Raw genomic sequence first — 23184 nt, forward strand, 5'->3', positions numbered from 1 at the left:
TCTCTCTCTCTCTCTCTCTCTCTCTCTCTCTCTCTCTCTCTCTCTCTATTTTATTGCAGAAATTGTAAAGGGATAGCGAAAAACGAAAAACTGAAACGATTTGAACGGAATCAAAACGAATGCGATGTGGAAAAAACAAAAATATGAACAACAATGTATTTGATTGCGTGTCACGATATAACCATCATCAATGCTGACGCTGATGATTATAGCAGCCATGTGAATATGCCAAATTCGTTGACGGAGAAAACTTTCCGTACACGAACCCAACAACAAAAAATCTAGCGATTTTGAAAAATTCTCCGCACTAAAAATCCAATTGAACATTCTAAACATATTTTGCGCGATTTGTATGTTCTTTTTTTACGAGCCTTTCCATTTTTCATAACACACGCAGCAGCAGCAGGCAACGCTGAAACAATGTTCAACCAGAAAATGAACACGATTAAAATTTTAATGAGTTTGCACATCAGAAAGAAAAAAAAAACACCGAACGAACATATGAACGAGAAGCTAATCATCATTAAAAATCAGATAAAAAAATTCAAAATTAAAACATAGATTCGATGCAATGAGCTCTTCTTCACACGGCTGCATGTAATTCTGTTTAAATTTTTTTCTGTTTTTCGTTTCTCAATTCATCGACTATACAGCACAACACAATGTTGCTCTTTCCGTTGGCCGGTTAACATTGACTTATGACATTAACATCGGAGGAAGGGGAGCGCTACTCGTGTGTTGTAGCAATTTTTAATTGCATGGTCAAATGTATCATTTTTCAATTTGAGTATAAAAAAAACGTGATCGATAACATGTTAAACATGAGAATTGAATTCTCACTCTCCCTTCGCAGCAATGGTGATCACCTGTTCCATGTAATATATATGGATTGTGACGAATTGAGTCGAATCTCATTCACTTGAAAGTCTATTCCATTGCGTTCAATTGAAGCGAACCGTTACCATTTCGAACCATGACTCTAGTCGGTAAATTCATTTCGATTTGAATACAACACTTACACAGCGAATGAATTCTCATGAATGTAATTTCAATTGATATGTCGGTAATAAAAATTTCATTTTGCATGCGCCGAATTATTTAGTTGATTCTATTCTTAGAAACCGAAAAGTTCGAGTACCGCAATGGAAATATTTTGAAAAATTGATTCCGAGCACCATGTCGACACTTGGCCGAAAAGAGTAAAACCGGCCGAATGAGTGAAGAGCAAAAGCATTTCCAACTCAACCGTACTTTATCCACGTCATAATAAATAAAAATATTGATTTTCCTGCTGAGGTGATTTTCCATCTGGTAAGCGTAAGCTAACACGAGCAGCGTTTTTGCTGCTGCTGCTGCTACTCGTGTTGTCGTCACCATTGTCGATGGAAAGCCAACCGTTTCGTTTTGCCAACCGGAGTGCAGGAGCTCCACTTGGCTTTTCTTTTATTGTACGGCATTTTCTTCGATCCATTTCCTTTCCGACAGCGACTAAAATATGCGTTGTTTTTGTGTGTATGGATAGCATACAACTAAATTAAAACAAAACAATTGAACAAAAGTACGCATTGTGCGAGAGAAAACGGTGAACGAAGACGTGTTAGAGTGAACGTGGACAGAGCGCACAGTGTTTGTTTCTTCTCTTTTTTTTTTGCTTCTTCTATGGAATTCGGCGTTTGTACGGTTGTTATTCTGTACTGTTTTTATTTCGCTCGTTTTCTTCTTGAGTTTTATATATCGCATATTCTCATATTTCCACTTGTTTTTACAGTTAAATTGCACAAGTAACTTGCTGACAGCACAGAATGCCGTGTTGATTTGTATATTTATTTCACTCCATGGCGCATTTTTCCCCCGTCTGCCTAACGACAAACAACAACTGTTTTTCGCTTTTGCATACATGTATTTGCTCTTTTATCCAACTGCTATCAATTGATTTATGAAACTGCTGCACCGAATTACTACGCACATGATAAAAATACTGGCTGAGTGTTTCGTGCTCTATACGAACGAATAATAATACTTATGGCGACCGAAATGGAGTGCAAACAAATCAAATTTCAAAGCAGTTGAAACGGTAAAAATTGTATTGTGCAAATGTGTAAATTACTGTGACAAAACTTTATGAACACCACTTTTGTTTCGATAAAAATGGCCAAAAATTCCATCGTTGTGAAATCAAATGAGTGAATAATCACATCGTCTGCATTCGATTTATTTTTCATCATTAAGCGCAATCGCTTATTGAAATTGATGGCAGTTTCCGTTATGCGACATTCGGTATGATTGCTACGGCGCTGTTATTTATATGCTTTGTTTGCTCGCTTGCTTGTTCGCTTGCCTCTCTAATAATTACTGTACAGCAACTGAAAATTGTCGTCATGTTATCAATTATCGTTATCTATTGCGGCTCGTAGGCATTGGTCGCGCACACAATAAATCACCATATTACCACCGCCATTATTATTGAACACAATTTTAATTCGTAGCATTTGCGTTTTATCGCCTCAACAACTCTAATTCGTTTCTGTTTCAACGGAACACTGTTCGGTTCGGTGTGTTGTTTTTTTTTTTATCACACGTAAATAATCGTTTAATTTCTAATTGACAATTCATTGCGCCTCTATCGGTACACGATTGCCTGTAGCAGCAGCAGCAGCAGCAGCGACCGCGATGAGCGTAACCGAGTTGCAAGTGCGACGCAGCCAAACACAGAAGAAAAAAACATTAATGAATTGATTGATTAAATTATTATTCAGGCGCACGAGTGACGGAGCAAAAATAACGCACAGCGCACCGGTTTTTCAACGATTAGGTGGGCAACGTTGTAATTGAGCCGATCGATGGCAATGAAATATGCCTACTCTTTCATGAACGAATCGAATCGATAGCGACTTTGTCAACCCCTCGCACATTCGCTTCTACATTGACGTCAAACATTTGCTCATTTTTCTTATGAATAAGAAAAAGTCGCAAATTTATGCGTCTCAAACATTCGTTTCTTTTACACGACGCTAAATGAATATTCGGCCGCCGAACCTCAGTGAATTCATCGACATATTCGATGTTCGATTTTGTCACTTTGGTCCTTTTCACCATATTTGACAGGTTCATTATCTGCGCTCAAATCGCATTTTGATCATATTGCGGTCGTGTTTCTTTTTCTCGTTGGAGGCGATGATAAAACACATAGAGAGAGCAATGGCACAATTCAGTTCAGCCATATTTTTTATTCTTAGTTCAGCGAAAAACAACAACAACAACAGAACCAGACTCAACACATCACGAGACTCGATACAGGTACTGGTGTGTCTTGAGCTGATTCGGGTTTTTCAGCCTGTCATTTGATTCCATCTTAGCGTTTGTATATAATAATACTTTTTTTTCGCTTGCCTTCATAATTTCGGTGAAGAGCTAAGACACAGCAGAGAGAAATAAAAGAGCATACACAAGAATCAACCGAAACCAACTCAAACCGACTGGTGAGGAGAGAAAAAAAGGCAATAATAAATAAGAAATAACACACGAACAACGATGGAAAAAAAATATAACTGATGTCAAATGCATATCTTTCTTGACGATGGAAGAAATGCTTTGCCAATGTATACGCGTTTGTGGATCGCGTTCGGCGCTGCTGCTGCTGCTGTGTGTGTGTGTAAGTTTTTTTTTTTTCGTTCTTCGTTTTGGTTGTTTGGCTTTTTTTTCGGTGAGTTTGTCGACGTTTTCGTTGATATGGCCTATAGATATTCGTCCGGTTTGACCAGATTTAAATCGGACATTTATTCATTTCATTGTACACGCATTTATCTGTGTGTGAGCTTGTGTGTGTGTCGGTTTGCTGCTTTTTTCGGCCGGGCTCTTTAGTTTTCTTCACCACGCATATAAATATGAACATTATATTTTTCGGCTGGGTTTCGCTTTGTGTTTATATATTGTTTTAGGCTTTTGATATACGGCCTTTTATCCATTTTGACTCTTTGTATTTACAACATTCGGTTTTAGTGTTGTTGTTTTGTTTTTTTTGTGTTTCTTTGGCTGGTAAATATACACGCACTTCTCGGCTCGTGGTCAACCGTTTTGTGTCCCTGTTGACAAAGCACATCGAGTGTCTCTCTTTTTTATTGTTGGTGGATTGTAATTTTATGACCGTATGCGTCATTGCATCGGAATTTTTTCGAATGCAGTCCATAAAGAAATGTCTCTTTATTTCGAATGTTTGTGTTTTCTTAAGGTTCATCACTGGAGTTTTGGTGCTGGCGACAGACATTCCATGGCTCATACTTTTTTTTTGCTCTTTTGCACACTTGTTCGAATAATTTCCATGCTGATCAAAAATCAGACACCGAAAAATGAAAAAAAAACACGCACAAAAGAGAGAGACACACACACACACACACCGCAATTATACACGCAGATTGGGAATTGTTGCAATGTACAAAAACTCTTTGAATAGAAAATCACTTGAGCATAACAATTAATAAAATTGCTTTCTGCACACAATTTCAATATGGATTTGTTTCGATACGAAACGAAACGAACGATTCAAACCAACACTTCTCGCTCGGTGTGTGTGTGTCGCCTTTGTCCATTTGACGAAGTGTGTGTGTTTGCGTTCCGCTCGCCGAATAGAGAGACGAGAATCGACAAAAATATCTAATTAGAAACTAATAAACGAACAAAGTCAAATACAGGCAACAGATTCGCTGAATAGAAGTTGACTCTTCAACAAAGACGACGCTTTTCAAGTGTATTGAATTGAAGTAAATGCGAACGAAAAAATTGAAGAGCAGCAGCAACAGCACACAAAACACGCGCGAATCAACACAACGAACGACGATGACGACGAATAGATAGAGCGAGCGAGGTAGGAATTGTGCAATGAAGCGATACATGAAACACGAATTCAAGTGCTTCGACGTTGCTGTTGTTCGCGACGCTGTATTGCATGTGGTGTGTATTTCAATAGCCTAAACACTGACACACACCATACTGTCATTATGAAATACACCGCAATAAATAGATTATTCAAGAGCGTAGAGTAGGTCGTCGAGTTACACGCATCCAATGTATGGTCTGACGTATTTTCTTCAAAGGTGCGTATGTTACGCATACTCTTTTTGAATAACATTTTGTGTGTGTGTTTTTTTTCTACTCGTTTTTTCGATTTGACTCGACAAAAAAAAAAAGCGATTCACGAACCAAACGAAACAAATCGACCTTTAAGTATTTAGAAAAAGAAATGATTTGTGCCCGAAGCGCGCGCGCGAGAGAGATAGAGAAAGAGAGAGAGGCAAAAAATACAACCAAAATGAATGAGTTTGATTTAAAACACGTATTTTAACACAAAACATCTGTAAATCGCTTGTCAAACGCAGCGATTGTCATTTCAACACCATATTTTTTGTTCTTTCTCCAAACGAACCATCACTTACCAGATCTGAAAGGTAATCCCAAATTTTGAAGGAATAATTTTAACCAATTCCAAAAGAAAAATTTCTTGATTCGCGTTTGTTTCGACTTTATTACACCACACACATTCACACCCGTTTACAAATTTGGCTCAAATTTGTATTTTGTCTTTGCTTTGCGATTAATTTCAACGATTGAAGAAAAATCCACAAAAATTCTCGATTTCCCCAAAAATAATCAAGTCAATGTTAATCTTTGTTCCAGTAAATGGATTTTTTTTTGGTCGAGGTTCACACGCACTTAAATGCAACAATCACTGTAAACAAGAGAGAATTGATAGGGCCTGTGTGGCGCCAACAGTTTTTTTTTATTGTTTTCGTTCGACTTTTTGCAGAAATTCAAATATTTCAAAATCTATCGCGATTGACAGCGATCGACATGGGCACATAAAATCTTTGGTTATATTGAGTTATCAAATGCACTCACAACAAAACGAATGACGAATGAAAAAGAAATTCTTCGAATCGATCAGTTTCTTTTCTTTTTCTCGTTCAAACATAAAATACACATACACGCATACACTTTGGTTGAGTAAATTTAATCCAATTGCACAATTTAATATTCTCTGAAAATGTGGTGAGATTGTGTAATGATTTCCTTTTCGTCAACTTGGGGCACTGCTAGTGGTTGTTTTTTTTTAGGATAAATACAAATCGTCACTCACACATAAAATAACCCGAAATAAACTTTCTTTTCAATTTTTGGGAGGAAAACACTTCTCTTTTTTTTCTTCTTCTCTTGCATAAAAAAAACGTAAACAAATAAAAGGCAGATATAGAATTTTTTTTCTTCTGGTAAATTGTTAATGGTTTTCACATGTTCAAAAAATTTCAATAGCCGTCCAAAATAACGAAACCACTGCCGATAATTTCGCTTGCGATGCCGTAAATTGCTGGAATTTATTTGTCATTAACGTCATCATAACGATGCGGCAGCACAATCTGTATTTGGATCAGCATTTAACAGAGTATGGAAAGAGCACTGTGTGTGTTTGTTGCATTTATAAACACTGGCCTCACGCTTGCTTACACATACATGCACGAACGAAAATGAGTTCTATGCAAAAATCAAATTTATGCACCGAATCGTCGTGGTCGTCGTCGAATGGTAGCACACATAATTTAATTAGAAAAATCCATTAGGCAGTCGAGGTAGTTGGAATTTTTTTCTTTTCTTTTCAAACAAAACGATGCACTGTGTATGAAAACCCTTCTGTGTTTCGGTTCAATATATATATATATATCTATGTGTGAATCGAGCCCGCCGTGATCGAGAAAAAGTATGCTCTCTTTGTGTCTCACTTCACAAAAATTTTGCGAAACAAAGGCAGTTCATTAATGAAATCGTTACTAACGACGACAATGTTTCGCTTTCTATGTTTCATAGTGTCACACATACACGAATATTTGGGGCGATTTTGTCGATACTTGGATTTGCAATTACACTAGGTAGTATCCCAATTGAAAATTCCCTACACTTTTTTCTCTCTTGTTAAGTTGATATACAGATTTTGATTGATCGAAGTGCGCAATAAACAATAGATTGCAAATCACTCACATTAAATCTTTGTCAACGCACTTGTATATACATTCGAACTAGATCACACTCACTCACACACATGCACATCAAGTTGAACAGAAAACGTCGTCGTCGATGATGATCAAACACTCACACACTGCAGCAACAACAGTGTACAAATCGAAATTGGTAAAATATAAAAATAGACCTCACTTTGTGATCTCTTTTTTTTTTTTTTTGTTCGGCTCATTCAAAGCATTTGTGATTGAATTTTTGTCGTTTGTTTATGTTTTGAGGGCAGCACACAGAGTCACTACTGATCATGAATCGTCGTCGCACTTGATTCTCATTCAACGTCGAAATTGATTCACTCGGAAATTATTTTCAGTGCACGAAATGGTGTTCTATTTTATTTGTTTTGCTTTGCTTTTTGCTCTTTTCACATTTTCCATTTCAACAGGACAAAATAGTTTCGTTCTTTTCTTTTTTGCTTAGTTCACAATATTAATGTTGATTCTTGTGTTCTCCTTAGTTCCAATTGTTTATAGAATTTCATATGGTAATTGATGTACAAATAAGTGTCAACAATAGTTTGTTTAAATCAATAAAATTTGTAAAAACAATTCGCGATAGAATATTAAACAAATTCGATGTGAATTACTCTGGGTTTTTATTTTGCTATTTCAGTTCTTTTTTGCTGAGGTTTTTTTCCACTTCAATTGTTCTCTTTTTACTAGTAGTAGTTTCAACAGAAAATGGACTGAACACAAGAAAAAACTAAAGCGATCCGTACGATATGAACAGCGGACTCGAACTGATGTTGGCCATATACGAAATTGTATGGAATGAATGGCGAATGCATAGAGTGGGACAAGGATAGATTGACGAACGCAGCGCAGCGCGGGCGATCAGTGTGTGTTTGCAGCGGATGCGACGGTATGCGGTGACGACGACGCGCACATTTGGTTGCTTGCTGCTGCTACGGCACATTCACATACGTGCACCGCAATGTGTACAGCGAACCGGTTGTATGGCGATCTACGACATACGTCGCGAATGTCTGTTCCATTCATTCGTTTCATTCAAACAAACGTGCGTTTACACATCGTGCTATTTCGTTCAGTTCAGGCGCAGTACAATATATACAATTTTCTCGGCTCGGCCTGGTTGAATGGTGCGACGCATATACATCATGCAAGCACATACAAACACATGCAAACACATCGACGGCTGTCCAGACTGATTCGTCTTCGAATTGGATTTTTATATGGTAACTTTCGCTGCTTTGCGCACAGCTGAAATAGTTGTCGTAAAACCGAAACGTTGTGTGTTGTGCATGGAAAACGCAAACCATCGAACCAAACAAGCCAAGACACTAGTTAGACAGAGTGAGAGCGCGAGACATGGAAATATCGTTGGCTCAGTCAAAATAATCAAGAACGACGAGAGGAAGAAAAAAAAACAGGCACATATTATATTATGGAATATAAGTAGGGATTTCAATGGTTTGTGTTGACGCGTTTGGTGCCTGCGAATAGACCGTCGTCTACGGCGATGGTGGTGGCGGCGGCGAAAACGACACACAGAGCACAGCATGGAGACACGATTCGATGACGACACACGTGTGTACATATAAATCGTGGTCGGTGTAACTGTATGTGTCGTATCCGCTTCTCGACACATAGCACTAGTGTATATATGGGAATTTGGTGTGTTTGGGCTGAGGATTAATCATTTTTGAGGCATTCAGCTGTTTTGCTGTGTGTAAGCGTGTGTTGTTGTGTGTATAAATTTCAATATCAAACCAAATTTACGGCCGTATGGAGATCTCATATCGCCGTCGTGGCCGTCTTCTGCTGTGCTGTGTCGATGTGTGTGCCGGTTTCTTTACACATATTTAAACTTTGAATGACTGTACTTTCGTTATGAAAGATACGAGAAGAAAAAAAAAACACGACAACACACAACATCAGAATTGCCTGACGGTTGCTCTCGATGATGGCTTTATGTATACGACTATATATCAAAATGTGCACATGTGTGTGGCATTACTTCACACACTGAGATTTGTTTGGGCTGACTGGCTGACGTTGTGTGTGTGCCGTTGAACTTATCGACGAAGGAATAAAAAATATTGCTGTACAACATGATTTTTTATGGGTGTTTGTTCATTGCTTGTTGTTATGGTTATGCATGTACGTACATAGATGTTCACGAATTTTGTTTGGTGGCCGTCGCTGTCGTCGTCGTCGTCGTCGTTTTCCTAGTCCCAAAAACTTTGCTATGGTATGTGCGCGCGCTCATTCGTTCATTCGCTCGATGTTTCGGTCATGTCTGTGTATGCGAAAAACGCACCGAATAAAACTGAGCCAAACGCACACTCACCCATTCGCACAGGCCTCAACAAAGCGAATTAAAAGCTGTTTGGGGCCTCCGGATTGCGTTTCGTTTTTCGACTACATCGATTTTAGTTTACTAAGTCAAGAGAATGGCCAGTGGCACATCAGGTTTTTCAACTCAACCAATTGTTCGGTTCCTTTGACCGCTCTTTCTCTCTGCAACTAGCGTTTGTTTTTCACTATTCTTGCATATGGTTTCCCATGGCACACACACACACGCTCTCTCACACACTCACACAGTGTTCGTACAGATTTATGCGTACATTGATTCAAAGCGCGTACATAATTATAGTAATAATCATAGAAATAAACCATTTTTGTTATCCACGGCAAAAAAATACCGAAAAGCAAAAAAAAAAATACCACGCATAAACGAAAAATTTATGACGAAAATACCTGTTCATAGAGAAAAAAAGCCACGCTCTGTATATGATTTAGATTTCTTTTATGAGATTTTGTGGTTTACGACGTGCATGGCACTTTGAACTTTTTTCTCTCTCTTTCTCTCTCTCTCTCTTTCGAGGATAAAATAGTCCAATAAAAAAAAAAACACAAGCGAAACGCCATGGAATATTTGGAGAATTCAATTATAAAGTTGGGTTTTAGAACAAGATTGTTGCCAAAGAACGTGAACGCGTAGGAAAGGATAAAAAACGCAACATTTACTTCTTTCGGCACAGAACCATTTTCTTAGAACCCAAGGAATTATAATATGTCATGTGATTGCGTTCGATTTTGAAGCAGCCGTCGTCATCGTCGTCGCAATTTTTTCTTCTTCTTTTACATCGATTAATTTCCGTTTGCAAATATTTACTTGGGCGATTGTGAGCTGCAGACGCAATTTCCAGTTTGTGTGTTTTCTTTTTTTTTTTGTGTATTGATTAATTGACATGCGATGTGGGAGAAATCATCAAAAAATATTGTACATAATCGATGAATTTGCGTCGTTACCTCCTGTCTCCTGCTGAGCACCTCAATCGATTTTGCAAATCGAAACGCGTCTCGGCACAGGTAAGAATAATCCCATAAGAATAACATCGCCGTAACACACATTCGCTTCGAATTTCGCACTCACACCGCTCAAAATTCACAGGAAAACAAATGATTCAAACAGTCACGGCATTTTGCATCTCAAAAATCGGTTAGTGTATCACACAATGGTTGAGTGGTCACCATTTCCTACCGAAAAATCGGATATCCATTTTATTGAAATGTCTTTTATCGGCATCGAGTCTTTTAAAGGAGAAGGGAAATTTCTTTTGCTCTCTAGCTCACTTGCTCGTCTTTTATTGTTCAATCGACTGAAAATCTCTCTCTTTCTTTTACTGACAGACAGAAGTAATTTCCGATTGGCGGCTGATTTCGAAATTCAATCATTCCCGTTGAATGCACCTTTTCATATCACAATAGCACGAACACCACCCGAGCGAGTATCCAAATTTTGAGCGAATTTTTTTGCGTCAAATATCAAGACATTACATAATCAAATCGTAGGAGAAGACGAAAAAAAAAATCAGTGGAAAATAAATGATCTAGCAGAAGTTACTATTACTTCAAGGTTATGAGGAACTTTCTTCTGTTTTCGCAAACTAATTTTTTAGCTGTGTTTTTCTTGTGCCAAAAGAAATAAATATAAGAAATACCAATTCGATTTAGTGGAACGGAAGAACGTGACGCAAGTGAGAGATGTTTGACTTGCAATTTTTCTTCGATATCGACCGGATTTCATTGGGATGAAACGAACAATTGACACAAATCCTATGTATTTATACAAACTGTAAACAACTTAATTTTTGTTTGCCAGTTAAATGCGATCGTTTGAATTTAATTCGACCGTTCGATAAGGCTTAACATTTGATTTGGAATCGATTATTCCAGATTTGGATTTAAATACGTAATTTGGCTCTTATTTCGGGGAATCCAAACGATTGGATGACGATTCAATTCAACATCGATGTTTTGATCGCTTTTTTCGTATTTAGTTTCATTGTCACTCGATATTCGCTATTTGTCTATTTAATAGCAGCGGTTTGATTAAATATGGAACGACTTTCATCCATGAAGTTGTCGATAGAGCAAAATATTTGTTTGAATGCCATATTAGGGACTGAAATCTGCATATCATCAACGCAAAAAGGTGATTCAACCAGGAAACGTCACAAAAGTTCTCCTAGTTTGATTGAATCAAAAAATAGCGCGCAAAAGAGTAAAAAAAATTATTCATCAGAGTGTATCCTGTATGACAAGCCTAGGTCATTTTTCATTTTATTCACAAAGTCCAACAGTCATTTGCAACGAGTCGCTTCCATTAAAGTGTATCATATAATTTGGCATTTCGAAACAAATGGTCGTCGCACAAATTGTCACGCACTTTATAGCCAACATGCAAATAGATTGCACAATGTGATTGTGTTTGTTCCTCTCTCTCTCTCTCTCTCTCTCTCTCTCTCTCTCTCTCTCTCTCTCCGTCTGTGTGACAAAGTAGTTCGGTGCGATTTTTGCACAAGTCGAATTCAACACGCAAAGTGTAATAAAGCATGTATGCACATTATACCGTCCTTAATTGGGAATGTTAAAATAATGGTTGGGCTTATTTTATCTCTTGTTTGCAGAGCAGTTGTATGTATGTGAGTGGAGCGATTATGGCCTGCAGAGAACCTCCAGCTGGTATTCAACCGCTTCAATGAGCAAATTTCCAACCGAAAAAAAACCAAAGCTTTTCCATCCGAAATGTCTCTAAATTCGCAAATAAATTGCGGCTAATAATTCAGGGTGCAAATGCCGAAAAAATTCATTTCGCTATGTTGCTATGGAACCGTGCGTCACTCAATCTCGCTGATAACTGATCTGTAACTTTGTTTTGGCAAACTTTTCAATTTGTTTCCATTGTCGATGTAGAGCAGAGTTTTTTTGCTAGTCAAATGGCGTAATTGATGATAATAAAGTTTTGTGTGCGAGTGATGGCTTTTTCCTCACTCACTCACTCACTGCAATTTTCCTCTGCTTATTAAGTTGTTTGTAACGAATTAGCGTACAGAGTCAAAATCGAGCGAAATAAAAGCGAAAAAAAACAACATAAAATAGCGAGAGAGAGAAAAACGGAATCAAGATTGTTATTTATGGTTTAAAGTTTGTGCGAACTTAATGCACTCATTCATTGTGTGCGGATCCATTGTCAGTGTCGATCGTGGAATGCAATCTATTACCACCGTTTCGGTGGTGAAACTTTCTCGGATGTGAACGAATAAACGTGGTGCAATTGCGGACCGTAATGCAATGGCGTCGGGTGAAAAAAGAGCGTATCATCAAATTATGAAAATGACAAAATGCCTTGTTTGAACCACCTGTTGTGTTGAAGAAGAAGAAGAAAAAAACCGTACACATGCTTCGAAATCGTTTGGTGAAATAACAAACGAGCGTCTCGAATGGGCCGAAGCACCCGAACGCAATTATTTCGATTCGAACGAAGAATGGGGACGAAGAAAGTAAAAGTATCCGCTTCAATTATGTCGCACACGCCAAACATGGTGGCCGAAGCACACACAATTTCAGGGGCCACAAAGTCACACAAGGCCAATCAAATTAAATAACCAAATGTGTGTGCGCTTTTTTCTTCTTCTCTGGAATCGTCGTCATCGTCATCGTCATAAAGAAGAAACCGACAAAAATGTATTTTTAGTTGAAATGAATTTGCAAATGCACGAAAGTGGCATTATAACAGTGGGAAACTAGGAAATGTGTGCGCGCCTGTGCTGTGCATGCCATTTCGGATTGCTCAGCACACGAATTGTGTGTATATCGAAATTTATGCACACCCTTTCCGCATACGGTCTTTTTTGCCAAAATAATAATAATGAACGATCATGTTCATCGGTTTGGAATGCCCGGCTGGTGAGACACACAACAAAGAACACACGCGCATTCATTAGTCGCTAAATTAGCGAAAACAAAACGACTCGATGAAATCGGCCGCTCGATGAACACAAAAATTACCATGCCAAATTCTCAATATGCCACCACTCATACAAGATAATCAAATAATATTGAAGTAAAAAAAAAGAACAACAAGATCGAAACAGTGTTACTGCATTTTAAGAAGATTTACAACTGGTGACTGCTGCAGAGAGCGAGAGAGAGAGAGAGGAAAAAAAATCACTCACTTTAATTTTGGCCATTAGCTCATTTGGAGCGTTCAATAAATTCGTATAAAACTGGTCATCGCCGTCGTCGTCGACACACGTGGAGTAGAAGGAACATGAGACACACTCACAAAATCATTTAATAAAAACCAATTAATAATTATAAGTTCAAAAACCATTAAACCTTTACAAGGCAAGATGTTGTGCAGTTCTTGGCAGTCGCAAACGCGAACTCACAATAAACTGCGCTTTTTTTCTTCCTTTTCAACGAATTAATAAACAAATTAAGAAAGAACACAAAGATTCGATGCAGAGAGAGAGTGAAACAGAGACCGAAAACCGAAGAAAAAACTGGTCAACCGAATGTCTGTGACTGTAACATGCGCATTTTCCATACAGTTTTTTTTTTCTCGCATCGAAACGGGCGAGAGAGAGAGAAGAGCCGCCTGCTCCAATGGTTTTTATAATGCTCTTTGCGATGCATGTGTATCACTTGAGCTCAGCACCAAATGTCAGCAACAAAACAGAGACGCAAAATAGCGAGTATTTCATGGGCATTGTTTTAATTCAAAGCCTTTTTTTCGGTTGTATGCGGTTTGATGCTCTGGGTGTGTGTGTGTGTGCGGTTGTAACAACAGGCAATAAACGACTTAATGAGCTTATAAAAGTGCCTATTCACCAGCAATCAAATCATGTGTGATTCGATTTTCTGCGCAAACTTGATATAAGAACCGAATTTTATAGTGCACACGAAGAAAAAAACCGGCACACACAAAAGCAGCGCATTTCATTATCTTCACGTAGAAAATTCGGAAGTGCCAGATTCGGGAATGGCTTTGGACTTGGAGGGGATTTTTTTCGTTCGTTCATTCATTTCGACTCGTATCAATTCATTTCACAATATGCTGTCAAGTTTCAGCTGTGTTATATTTTAGGCAGTTTGAGAGCTGATGTTCATGAAATATGATCGGTCCAGATTTCAAATTTTCTAACACACACACAAACACATGCATATCGCAACGAACGAGCAAACAGGCGGACGAAACGTGAAGGATCAAACTTCAATCTGCCATAATTCGTGATACATTTTCTATCACCTGCTCATTCTTCGCTCTCCCTCTTTCGAAAAGTAACGTGAAATATGTGAAGCGCAAAATATAACGAAGAAATCCATTAAAAACGGAGTTTCTATTCGGCATTAAAAACCATTTCGAATGTTCGAGAGTTCCTTGATCTCCTGTTCCTGTGCGATGGTGTGTGTGTGTGTGTGTGTGTGTGTGTTAGAACTGAGGAAAAAATCATGTACGTACGTAGAAGGTGATGAAAGGAAGACAGTGAATTCCATTGCCTATGAAAACATGTATATCTAACAACAACGTCGTTTCTTCGATTTTGTGAACGAAGTGAATAGCTAAAAAAAATGCAGCAAAAATAAATTGGAATACAACGCGCACACACATACAATGCCATCAAAATCAGAATGAAATTTAATATCCGGCTACTTGTTCGAATGGCAGCTAGCAACACAGCAGCTGCTGCTGCCACTATGCGCAAGTATGTGTGTGCGGATCGATCAGGTACAAAACTAATTCTATCAAAGGAGCTCATGGTGCGTTCTTTTTCCTCTCTCGTTCTTCGTCATCTTCTACATTTTGTAAATAAATATTTCGATTCAATTTGACATATCAAACAAATCCCCGGGAAAACCAAAACAAATTTACCGCAAACAATGAATCCATCGAAAAAAAATATATATGTATTTTAACCTAGCTCTAGCATCAACAAAATTACTTTTGTGTCCGTTGCTACACAGAGATCTTACTACTTAGGCAGGTTTGTGTATTTTCGATTCAGTTTTGAGTGCTGAATTCGTTTGCTGCATGCATTTGGTTGATTTTTTACGTCTATGTTGGCTGCACCTAGCCAACTATTTCATTTTATGGATAAAGCCACTATTATTGTCGTCTAAACGCTTTATTGTACACGAACCAACCATGAAGAACATAATGGATGTATACTGTATTTTGTCTCATACGAGGGCAGCCACAGATATGCCATGAACGAAACATGCTGAATGAATGGCTTGGAACTTCGTCATTCGTTGAATTTCAAATTGGCTACTCTTTGGGCTTGCATTTTTATTGCTTGAATCAGTTTTTTGGTATGGGAAAATGCTCCATGAAATATCATGGCAAATGGTTTTTTCGTTCAAAATTATTATGTTTATGAAGTTAAGCATAATATGACCATAATCATTTTCATGATTGTTAACTAAAGTACAGCAACCAACATTTTTTATGTTTGAATAATTTGACTTTTGACTAAATTTTGTGTTTCTTTCTTCAATTTGATTTTGGATTTATAGAGAAAACCTTCAAAATGTCAAATTTTCACCATTAACACGGATCTTTCTGGTAGTTCAGCGAACAAATAATAAATCGTAATATTCTTAAATACAAAATTCTTGAAATCTCGAAGAAAAAATTCAACCTGCTTCTAATCTGAATCGAAAAAGCAAAAAAACAAACAGCAAACCTGCAACAGATGGATTTTTTTCGAATTAAATTCATCGATTTCGCTTATGCATGGTTGATTTTTTTTCCCTTTCGGTTGGTAGGTATAAATCTTTTGGCATCGCAACATTAGCATCAGGTAAATTCTCTATTGTTTGACAGTTCGAAATGATGGTACGAATGCAAAAGAACGCATAGAAATTCCGTGTTGATTTCATTCGATCGAACTTAGAACCGTGCAAAAAAGAAATATCTCTGGTGTGTGTGAACCTTTTTTTTGCGCTAAATCACCCATCCGTTGAATGTGCCGAGCGAAAAAAATACCTTTCTTTCCATTTTTAGAATTGGATATTGGTTTTTATGGCGATTGGTGTGTCGAAATGTTTGCTTCGAAAAGCCGTTTATTCCATACTTATTGTCCAATGAATCCGCGTTGAACGCCTGCCATCGCATTATCCCATAAAAAATGAATGCATTTTTTAAACGTACCTGCGAAAAAGATGAAAAAATGTTAATTCTTCGATCGTTAATTGCATAAGACTTAATTTTTGAGTGATTGTCTCAAAAAAGAGCGAATATTTAAATTTCATCGCTTGACTCTGTGCATCAAAACAAGCAGCAGCCATGTACAGCGATGAGCTAAAAGCAAATGTATGGTGTTGGTGTGTATGTTTTTTTTATTATGGTCAATACATCCGTCAATAATATTATATGGCACCGCTTCAAATCAATCGACATAGATTTGTTGAGCGGATAAAGTGCTAAAAATAGCATAGTTTGAATGTCTCAATAGCTTGGATATATGGTTGGTGGATTTTTTTTTGGCATAATCGACGAAAAAAAAATCTCTTTCGCTTTTTACCACACACAAAAATGGACGTTTACGGAGCAATCGTCTATATTCGATACATTCGTCTCTTTCATGTACCATTTTTCATTCGCAGAAGAAATGTCATCAATTTTTGCGGATTACATGCATCAAATGGAAATCGAAGTGGAGAAAAATACAAACAAACCACATTGAATTGCGTTGAAACTATCGAAATGGCTGTACATAAAAAATACATTTTCATAAACATTTTTTGATGGATATTAGTTTGTCATAACTCATAATAATAAACATAAATTTTTCATTTGAAACAAGAAAAAAAAGCTGACATTCCGATTGATAAAAAAGCGAAGCAGAAAACGACGAAAAAAGGTCTACCTTCATTTGAACGACGTGAGCCGGAGACACCGAAATTACTTACGCACATGCACTAGCATTAAAATATATTATGCAGAGACTCGACAGCGAGTGATAAAAAGAGAGACGTGAAACAAAATATGGTTTTGGAAACTTTCTAAAACCGATTTGTGTTTTTTTTTTGTTTGATAGACGAAGGCTGTCTATATTTGAATATGAAAAGGCGAAGCGATTCAATCAAAGTCAAGCGAAGAAACAATGAAATGAAGAGAGAAAAAAAATCTTGCACAGCACTCAATGTTTTATGAAATGAATACGTAGACATCAACACTGTCCAACGCAGTGCTCCACCTTCAGCGCGTATGAAATATCAGAGATGTATTGTGTGTATTTTGGAACGCTTTTCTTCGCTGTTGTTCGTTCGTTTGTTCGTTCGTTTTGTGGACACTGGCTGTGACAAAATATCAGCGTCGCTTAGCTCTTGCCTGTTGCGAATGTGCGATTTGGTTCAGCACTTTTTGCGTTTATTTATGCAAAATTCGTGCTGCTGAAATTATAAAGCGACGAAATGAGAAAAAAAATATTGTCGCCAATACGGTTGCTCTGTGCACGCTTGGGCTTTTGTCATCGGTGCGAGTGTATGAGTGTATGTGCGTGTGTGATTTGTTTATATAATCACACACGCATAATAATGACTAATATTTGTCGAAACTGAACAAAGACTCTTTAAACGCAGAGTTCGGTACGGCGGAAATTTTCGTCTGAATCGACACAAGAGAACTGCGTATGCTGACGAGATATGTACAGTGTTTTATCGAAAATTGAATGTTTTTGTTTGCTCACGCGCTGGAAGAGAAAAAAAGCCAACAAACAATAACCATAACGAATCATATTAAATATCATGCCAACGACATTACACCGTATTTATTGATATCACCGATTTTTGTATCTCTTTTTTTCCTCGAGCTCATTTTATTATCATAGCATTACGTCTATGAATTATGAACACAACGAAAAATCGAATGGCAATTCTACGATCGAGCATTTACGTCATTGAGAAAAATCAAAGAATGTTTTGTTCCTTTGGACAATGAAACGGGTGGCTTATGTTTTTGAACAATTTTCAATGATGACTTTGTATTATCGCTACTGTTGTTCAAAAGAGAATGAAGATGGAAAACAAAAAAACATCAAAAGAATCATTCTGACCAAAAAAAAAAAATATGACGACAAAATCGAAATATTCAAAATCGCACTTATCATCTTTCGGTTCTTTTCATCATCACCGAGATATTTGTGGCTTTTTTTCGGCGATTATGCTAATTGCCATGAAATCGTAATTTTAGCGGCTTTTTGTGTAAATATTCGGTGTCGATGCGGGCCTATACTTCGAAAGCGACACAATCGAGCGAAAAAGAGACAGAATAATGTGAGAATCACTTGCGGCAATGCTCGTAATTTACACCAATCTGCGAAAGAGAGAGAGAGAGAGAGAGAGAGAGAGAGAGAATGATGAATGCATTTCTTCATTTTACACCGTTTCGTTATGCACGCCTCGAAAACTGGCTAATTTGTGATACCGTTACGTTCTAACGAATGCAAAAAATGGGTCAACAAGTGAAGAGTTATGACTGGCGTAAGAATTATTATTGAAAGAAGAAATGTGCAAAAGAAAAATTCAACGCGCACGCTCCCGCATTGTGAATGCACTGGCTAATGATGTAAGTGGGCAATTTCTTTTCTTCTCTTTTTTTCTTCGCTTTATTTTAATACATTTGATAACTGGAATTTTCGTTGCTATTTAAAATTGTTCGTTAACTTTGAACTTCACAACATCAAACGACTGGCCGTGGTGGTTGCGTTGGCTTTCGCTCTTGGCCACAATTCTTGTCAGGTTTTGTGTGCCCATGCGGGGCAAAAATTGTGCAATTTCCTCGTACACAAATCTCTTGTATTATTACATCGAAGCAAAAAAATGTGCATTTTAATGGGCAAGTTGTTGCACAGATCTACGTTGGAATGGCTTTTTAATCAAGCTTGACTTTGGCACTTTTTCCAATGGGCCGTATCAAAACATTCCATCGTAATTTGCATGTAGATAAATTAGCATCGAACAATTTTTTTTCGTTTTATTTTCACTTTACTTCTGCGCTGTAAAGACGCGAAATCAATCCTGATTGATTACTCTAAACATCAAAATCATGCTGTGTGATGTTGTCGTTTTTTCCTCTTCATAATGATGATCTTTAAATGGATCTGATAAGGCGATTTGTGAATTTCGATACGATTTCCGTGGTTGTAAGTCAATGAAAAACATGAGTCGTTTTCTCTCGTTGTGTGTGTGTGTGCCTGTGCTTGGTGCAACGTGGTACCGAAGAAGCGTTAAAATATCTCAATGCTTGTTGTTTCCGTTGATGCACACACGGCGAATCATCGTCGTGTTCGAAGTGATGCAATGAGATGTGAAGTCCAAATAATAAATGATTTTTCCCTCGTCTCCCTTGGCTCTTGCCTTCATTCTGCGTCTTGTGTTTTCTTTTTCGTGTATGTTTTGTTTTTCATTTTCTGATTGCCGTTTCGTTTCTTATTCTCGTTTTCGTTATTTCATCTTGTTCGCGGTTTTAGCTAAAACGTCTGGGCGAGAAGTGAACAGAAGAAGAAGAACGAACGAAGCGATGAAAAAAAAAATCGAAAAGTATGCAACATTTGTACAATTTCGCTATTTTTAAGAATAACGGTTTCGGTTTGTGGATGCCGCAAATCGCTCCCTTCTCTCTCTCTCTCTCTCTCCGTGTGTTGTGCGTCTCTTTTTGGCCGATGGCGTGCCGGGCATCGCAACTAATCAATGCATGCACCCGATCATTTCTGATGCCATTCGCTGTGAAAGAGTATGAAAACATGTTACTGGTTTGCTGTTGCCGTTTGTTTGTTCGTTCGTTGTTTTTTCTTCTTCTCTTCATTCGTTTCCACTTGCTGAGTGTGCATCAGTACTGCGCGAGCTCTCTGTGCATTGTGGAGATTTTGTTGTTGTCATTTGTTTAAATTTTATAGTACGTCTGTTGGCTGTTGTGTGTATCATTTCGCATTTGTTGCTGTTGTTGTTTTTTTTTGTTTCATTTTCATCTCTATCTCTCGCTCGCTGTTCGCCTCTTCACGATACGCCGTACCGTATGTTTCCAGCTGAAAATGTGTGTTTGTAAGTGAGCGGATAGCAGTAAATTTTCAGCAGTGACACAACAAACATACGGCAAAAACTAGGAAAAAAAAATAGAAATAAAGAACCAAAGTAGCGGTGCTGTTAGCATCTTGCTACGTACGGTTCGGTATCATTTTGAATCAGGGAAAAATAAATAAACAGCAAATATTAAGACGAATGCAATGAAATTATTGTGGGACTGACTGTGAGCGAAGGAAGAAGTAGAGAGAGAGAGAGAAAGACAGCGAACGAAAGAAAAACTATAATGCTGACAACAAAAAAGAACGTTCTCGAAGCGATTCGTTCGTTCTATGCATAAAACTGCCATTAAATTGTTGTGCAGCATGGTTTTCTTTTTCGCAGGCTGCCCCGATGTTGGTTGGCTGACTGCAGCCGGAGATCGCCGGGATTGACACAATCGAACATACGCGTGCATTCATGTAGTTGCCATATCATTTGTTGTTATTACGGGCGGTGTTTGGTCCGAACCAGATTGAGATAAGCAGAAGAAAAATGAGTAATGAATGTGTGCAGAGCTGCTGTGCTGTTATTGCTTGCGCCCACAATCCATCGCATCGCCTCAGTCAGTATTTATTTATTTACTTTTTTTTGTCCCGTTTCTTTGGCTGCTGCTGCTGTTGCTTACTTTGATTGCAGTCTGTGTGTGAGTGTGTGATTTCTTTCTCTCTATCACTATGATTCACCACTTTTCCGAAAAGATTACAAAATTGCACCTCAAAATGATATATTCGATGGGATGCTCGGGCTCTGTCCTGGCACTGCTTGTGTGTGGCACAAGTGTATCGCGCACCGGGCAACATGTGAATGGAATGTGTTCGGTTCGGTTGGTGAGAGAGTTTTCGGTGTGAGAGAATCGCTGCTGCAGGCAGTTGGGAATCTCAGTTCGTGACATTATTATCTATCTGGAATTGAACAAAAGCCACTCACTGGGTTTTTCTTTTTCGTTTCGGATAGAGACAGAACGAGCGGGTGACCTAACGAACGGACGGTTAATAGAGAAATACTCGAGTGCGGCCAAAAACCTATTAAAATTTATGGATGAAAAATATTGCTGAAGCACTGCACAATTTTTCTTCTTCTCCGAATGCCATTCGAGTGGTTGCTTTGTCGTTTTATTACATTTTTTGACGTTGCCTTTCGTATTTTGCAAAATTACACCGGCAAATCGATTTTAATTTCTATATTTTCCCAACCAAAGCCACAAAAGAACAAACCATATGTTTGTTTCTAAGCTTTTATTTCTCGTAATATCCCAGAAAATTGCTTCGCTTGATTACAAAATTAGGATAATCAGAATGGTTCTGTGTTTTTCATTTTGAGTTAATGTTGCATTGTTTTGTTGCGGCCAATTTTCTGCATCAACCTTAAGACCCATTCGACAATTTAAAATGAAATGCGATTGAATTGTCATGTGAACTGAAAAAAAAAGAAGGCAGACGTCCCGTAGAACATGATATTTCTGCGTGTTGTTTCACATCGTGCCCGAGCCATTTTGCGCTGTTTCCTTTCGACCAAGTGTTTTTGATGGCTCCAAAGTCAACGAATGCACGTCAGGATGCTTTCTCTTGCACAAATTACTTGTGAAATAATCTCGACAAATAAATGGCAACAGAACGCGCTGCATGGACGCAACTTGGGCAGACAAGCGACTGAGATAGAGAAGGGAGTGTGAGAGAGAAATGGAACCGTCCAATGAAACGAGATATGTCATACGCAAACGTGTGAAACATATTTTCTCCATAGTTTTGTGCACGCTGCTGAATAAATGATGACCTTCGTTATTTATGACGTTGACTTCACGCGTTGTGTGTATGTGTGAGTGTGTTTGTGTATGTCGTCTTTTATGACCATTAAAAATTTTCTGCACACATTTTTGTGCTTTATTAAATGACATTTTCTTTCATTTCAGCTTTTTGATGGTTGCAACTCAATTTTATGCTTTTTGCGTGTCACTCAAGTGCCATATCTCTCACACTTTGGCTGCTCCGCACTCACTCACACAGAAACACACACACACACACACAGAAACAAAGAAATATAAACACGCAGCAAGACATCTCGTAATTCGATTCAAAATGTGCGAGCAGCACAATTTAAACGAATCAACGGCATGTGAAACTGGATCTATTTCCATAAAATAATTGCACAATTGCAGTTACTCAATTCCCTGGGTGAATCCAATTTAAATGCATAACCAATCGAACTCAACACTACGCTCAATTAAATGGCCATCCACAGTGATTTTGGAATCAGGGCAAGAGCCATATAGCTATACATTGAATTGCTGCATTCAAAACAAATATCAATTTGAAATCAGATCCACCCAATGTTCAATGTTGCCATTGTCAATGCTGCTTGTTGCTCATACATGCATACGATGATAAATATACAGTAATATAAAAACAGAATCACAAATTCATGGCGCTCATTTTTCAATTTACTTCATTCTCATGGTTGAAAAAAAATAACAACGAGATTTAGAAATTCAAAGCATCGAACCGAATGCAATTTCATACACACCGAAATATTTCGCTGTTGCCTCCTTTCGTTTGCACAACAACGACGGCAACACTAACAACAATAAGCGCCTCGCTCTCACAGAGCATGACTTGTTTTCAAATTCTCAATTCCGAATCTTTTCGGCCGCGGCCCGAACGAACGCAACCAAACGAAAAGAAAACAATATTCACACACACACACACGACCGAAAACCAACCACACGAGTGAATTTTTATGGGAGACAGGA

At 38.0% G+C, this 23184-nt stretch overlaps 1 protein-coding gene across 29 annotated transcripts in view; it reads right to left on the reverse strand.

The window, feature by feature from the left end:
- Positions 1-23184, reverse strand: part of LOC129567042 (myb-like protein AA) — a 189433-nt gene that overhangs the window by 137123 nt on the left and 29126 nt on the right. For 5 of the 29 annotated variants that reach the window (XM_055443562.1, XM_055443546.1, XM_055443551.1 and 2 more), the window contains exon 1: positions 7198-7800. The exons of 16 other annotated variants lie outside the window; for them this stretch is intronic. The gene's annotated coding sequence lies outside the window, so the exon portion shown is untranslated. Of the gene's footprint in view, positions 1-5429; positions 8001-23184 lie in introns of those variants that run through there. 8 more of the 29 variants (XM_055443563.1, XM_055443559.1, XM_055443545.1 and 5 more) reach the window with 4 other exon arrangements.

Source organism: Sitodiplosis mosellana, unplaced genomic scaffold, assembly GCF_009176505.1.
Source record: "Sitodiplosis mosellana isolate CC-2019 unplaced genomic scaffold, AAFC_SMos_1.0 Smas_scaffold_5, whole genome shotgun sequence".
NCBI classification, from domain to species: domain Eukaryota; kingdom Metazoa; phylum Arthropoda; class Insecta; order Diptera; family Cecidomyiidae; genus Sitodiplosis; species Sitodiplosis mosellana.